Below are 5460 nucleotides of genomic sequence, written 5' to 3' on the forward strand. Positions count from 1 at the left end.
CTGGCTGTGTAATTAATTTTGCATGAGCAGCCAGCAAACTCGCTTTTGGGACTAATTTGTAAGTTTTATACACTTTTATCATTTGATTTAGCAAATGAATTTCTGAATCACTCATACGCCGCGTTAAGCTCGCCTCGATTAAATTAGCCGACATCGGGACCCTAATTTATGCAGCTGTTGCTTTTAATTAATGCACACCCAGATGTCAAGACTTTGGCCAAGAAAAATGACCGGCCTCGCAGCAGGTGGAAAATTGAAGGAAAACACTTGGCCAGCCCAGAACGGAAAACATTTGAAAAATGAGAGCTGGCTTTTGCGTCACGTCCCCATTACGCAGATTTCTCCAAGGTACCACGCTCCAAAAAAAGGGACAGGGAAATGGGAAAACTAACCGCAAAAGTTGCAGCAGATGTGCGCAAAAATAGACTGCAATTTAATCAATATTCAGATATTTAGAAGAGCATCACAGAGCATCATCAATATACATTTTCATAATTAACATTACATTTATTATAGTATATGTATTTATTTTTAAGAACTTTAAAATAGAATAAGTAAAATGTATTTAAAGCATAAAACAACTTATATAAGAAGTAAAATGCTAACTGAATTTTCTATTATACAATAATCGACGTTTATGGAAATTTTTTCCACGTGCAGCGGCACCTGACCAGTTTGCCAATCATCCGAGCACTGCGGTTTCCTCTTCGCAGTTGCCGTCAACATTTTTCACCGGAAAATTGCGTTTAAAACTTGTAAAACTAGCAATTTACGCACTCTTTAACTTGCGACATTCTAAAATGGCCGTTGTTTACTTGAGGCCTACGTGACGCCTTTCGATTTCAATGAACGCAGGAGATCCAGAGATTGATTTCTGTAGACGAAGAACCGCAGTCATTGACACGCACAAAACCGAGTTGAAGGAACTGCCAGTGAACTGACCGCAAATTCAACCCAGCTCCCGTTTGAATTAATCAAGTGAACAATTCGGGTTTATTGTTATTATGTCCGTGACCCGATTTGCGCATCCGCCACAAGTCGTGCAAAGAAGCCGCCGCACTCGAAAATAAACTCCGAGCGGAGGAAAAACTAACTTACCCAACTTGCAAATGACACAACATTTCACTTAGCTGCGGAACATGACAAACGAAGCAGCTGCTCAGAGGCGAAAACGAGGATGAGGTCCTTTAATGAGCTTTTGTTTGAGCGGAGCAGGAAAAACACCCGAGATGGTTACACCAAATGAGCAGCAGCCTCTGGCGCTGCATTTGGGTTTTTTTAAGCCCGGGAGTACAGTCAAGGCGAAAATTTGTTCAAGGATGGAGAACCTATTTCACGGTCAGTGATGGCAAAAAAAATTAGGAAATATAGCTATAAAACTCATGGGGAGTAATCTAATAAGTATAAAAATTACTAAAATGAGTTTGAATACTTTTCTAAAAGCATATAAACAAATAAACATGCATTAGATTTTGCTAACTAATATTAATATGAATTTATTAACATTTATTTATTCAATTCAATTATTCAATTAATAAAAAATATTGATATTTTTTTCTATCCTTTTATTTCAGCTATTAAATAGCCAACTGAGTTAGCCCACTAAGTGTATTAGCCGAGACTCTTTTTGGTCTGTTTCCTCTTCACTCAAAGTTTCTGCCTTAGTGGCCACGGACTCCAGACAATTTGTTGACACAACGCGGACACTAAGGCGAAGGACTCACGCCCAGCTGCAGGCCACGCCCTCCTCGGATTGTAGGCGCCACTTCCGCTTCCGGTGGCATCTTGTGGTCTCGGGCATAAATTAGTTTCCTCCGCTCATATAATAAATTCAAATTCTCAGCCGCATTAGAGCAAATTTGGGGAACGCGGGTCAGCACGTTGCTTCCATCAACGGGGATATTTACTGTCGGCTTTCGCTTCCTTATTCCTTATGTTGTTTATACATTTTTCCATTGTCCCCGTCGAGTTTATATTTGCCTTCTTTGTTGGCCTCTGAGCATTTTTAATTCCGAAAAGCGTGGTAACTCATTCCTGCGGCTTTGGCTGCTTGTGACAACTCAGTAGCTGTGTTATTTTACATTTAAGATTTTCCATAATTTTATGTGGCACCACGCCTTCGTTTTCCGGGGTTTTTCCGTACTTTTCCCATGTTTGGATTAGCCAGCAAGTGGAAAGTGTCCTTGTGGCCGTAAACGCCAACGCGTCGAATAAAATGTAAATCGAAATCGCCGCGACTTATTGCTGGCTGTTATTGTAAATTATTTTGGCTTCGCCTGTCGGATATGGATATTGTCAGGGGGCGGCGGTTCTATTTTATACCGCTTTTTGTTTACAGCCGGGTATTCTGTCCTTTTTTTTGGGACATGAGGGATTTGAAAAGCAGAGGGGCTGCCGCTGTCCGAAAAGTGCTGAAATACCAGGGAAAATGTAATGCTGCAAAGTGAAAAGTTATTCACCCCTTCTCCTATCTGCGCTCCTGGGATTTATTGACTTTCATTGCCAATTCCTGTTTGAGAACGAGGCGAGACATTGGCTGACACATTTTCCTCGGATACTGTAGGAAAATGTTTGGCATTCAGCTGACGTTTTGTTTATAAACAACAATGCACTTCTCCGCCTTCTCTGCGAAATAACGACTTGTTTAAAACAACATTATATAAATGGGCATATATATTCACATCGCATTAAAAATAATTATTGATCGTAGATATACTGCACCTTTTATTGGACTTATCACTTGTAAGTACTGATGAATATAATAAAATGCAACTTTTTGAAAAGGGGCAAAGTGCATTCCTCAAATTTCACGATGAAAATTTTTCACATAAAAATTTTAATTTGGAAGCACCATCCGAATTGCTAAACAAATAAACATATTTTGAAACTAAACAAGGAAACAGCTACAAAAATGAAAATATATTTCACAACCCAAATGATAACCGCTTTAATTTGATTCTTAAATTCCCTTTAATTTGTAGTAACCCCTTTCTCTTATTTTCAGTTCGTTGGCTCGCGTGCGCTTTACTTTCAACAATACCTTTATTTCATGTTGCGTTTTGTTTTATTATTTATGGCTGGAAAAATTTTTGAAATCTGCAGCGATATATTGCGTTATTTAATTGAAAAACACGCTAGACGGTAGGAGTTTTATGGGTGCGTACATTTTTTGAATTTGTAGATAGCAATAAAAAGAAAAAGTATTTTATGAAAATTCCTGTAGTTTTAATTGGTAACCCTAAAGTGTTAGTCAGTGAATCGTGAAACTAAGAATATTAGAAATTTCACCTCACTAAGCTAGCTTTTTAACAAGTGATTTATATAACCTAATTCAATTAGAGGGCGCCAATTTAATCGCCATGTTAATAATTCACGGAGATTTAGTGTTTCCGTAGCAGCTTTCCAAGAAAATCACCATTTTCTCGCTGATTTGCATTTGACCTAGCTTTTTACTAATTATGCAGTTCGTTGCAGTTTCCGCCCACTTCCTGCAGCTGAGAAAACTTTGCGTCTTTTCTAGGTATTTGGAACACTACCCAAAATAAAACGAAAAGTTCACTCATTTTTATACAATTTTTTTAGTTCGAAATCCGGAGGCGTCGTCGCTGATGCGGAAATACTAATGAGAAAAGTCTGCCAGATAGTTCGAGCCCAAAAATTCTTGATTAATATTGCTGGGTTCACAATAATATCCTACTAAATCAACATGATTTCTACATGAAAGTTTTAAAAATATTTCTCATATTATTTTTCTGAAAATGTTCAAGTATGTAGAGTAACAAAAAGTTTACCAAGGCAATAATGTGTACTATTTTCTTCAAGATACATATATCTTGATGTGCCTGCATCGTCATCAGCATCATTTAGGCTGATTACTCGCGTTTTTGGGTCCTAATTGTCGGAGGCGTACAGGGTAACCTCCACCAGCATTATAAATTCAATTTGGCCAAAATCAACAACAGTGCAAGGCGAAGGAGGACAAAAAGAAAGGGACTGCCTGTGGGGCAACAGACAGCGTCTTAAAGGATTAAACAAGTAAAAGCAAAAGTGATTGTCATGCGCCTGGAACATGGCAGGCGACACTTTCGCTACTCTCTCCACTTTCTTCGCTGGTTTTCCCCCTCCCACTTGGACACTTTCCTCGGGCTTATTTGCATAAAGGGAACCGGCCATAAATTCAACCTACAGACGGTTAGGACGCGTCTGAGCCGCCACTAAAATCTACGGGTGTTTGCCTGACAAATGGCCAGCTATTTGGGGCTAGGTAAAAGCCCAGGATCGAGCCTACAGATTGGCAGCTGTTCTTGGGTTTAGTTTAACCAGAAAAGAGATTCCTTAGCCACTCTTAATTTAGGTGGCAGTAATGTTGGGATATACAGTACTTCAACTACGCTTGGTTTGTTTATTATTCCACTCTGCGCCATTAATTACTCCTTGCAATTTTCTCTTAAATATTTATCTAATTTAATTTTCGTAAGGTTACCGCCCTACTATTAATTCATCTCACTGACTTTGTTCATAATTTTTCTCACTTTTACATGACATAAGGCTATTTAAAGGCTTCATAAATTAGGCTTTGTCTAATTTTTGAGCAGATTTCTCTTTTTAAGCTAACGCTGTGATTTATATGCAAATACCAGACAAATAAATAATCAAGTTTTATAAATTTATCATATACTAAGGTCAATATGTGTTTTACCAAATACACCATATCCCGTTAATCTAACAATATTCTGTTGAATTTAATGATTTATTACTTAAAAGGAGACATATAAATAATCAACTTTTCAGGATAACACTCGCCACGTGTGCCTTGGCATGAATCGCCACCTAGCCCCAGCCTTTCATGCACTAGTCATGCATTAAAGTTCTTTTTCAACATCTGAACTACCCGCACCTTCACATTCAAACGATGATTTATAAGTTACTAGTACCTGGCAGTATTACGCATACGCCACGTGGGTTATAGTGCATAAATTAGCTGAAGCCATTACCATTACTACCAGAGCTCCCGAGACCCGTATCCTTCCGTTTTTATTTTGTTTCCTTCGCGGCCACAAAAACGCCATCTGTTGTCACAATTTGGCCTGACCTTAACCTCGCCTTAAGGAAAAAAACAGGGAAAGCGAAAGGAAAACTCCGAAATGGAAGCAAAAGAAAACGCTATCAAAACATAAACAAAAACGGGAGCCATCAGCTGATGTCTGCAAAACACAGCTGTTTGAGGTGAGCGCTTGCGCAGCACAAAAACGCCTAAGAGAGCCACTTCCGGTTTAAGAGAGTCGCTTTGCAGGCCGCCATTGCATTTGCGTAGGAGGCCTGACTTTGCGGTTGTGTTTGCCTATGGAACGCGCGGTTACGATCCACAGGAAGCAGTTGGCAACGCAGCAGTTACTGGCAGTTAGCCGTCCGAAACCTCCGATTCCGGCGCCTTCATTCGCGCACAGTCCTAATCGACTC

This window comes from Drosophila ficusphila, unplaced genomic scaffold (assembly GCF_018152265.1).
Source record: "Drosophila ficusphila isolate 14025-0441.05 unplaced genomic scaffold, ASM1815226v1 contig_286, whole genome shotgun sequence".
Lineage (NCBI taxonomy): Eukaryota > Metazoa > Arthropoda > Insecta > Diptera > Drosophilidae > Drosophila > Drosophila ficusphila.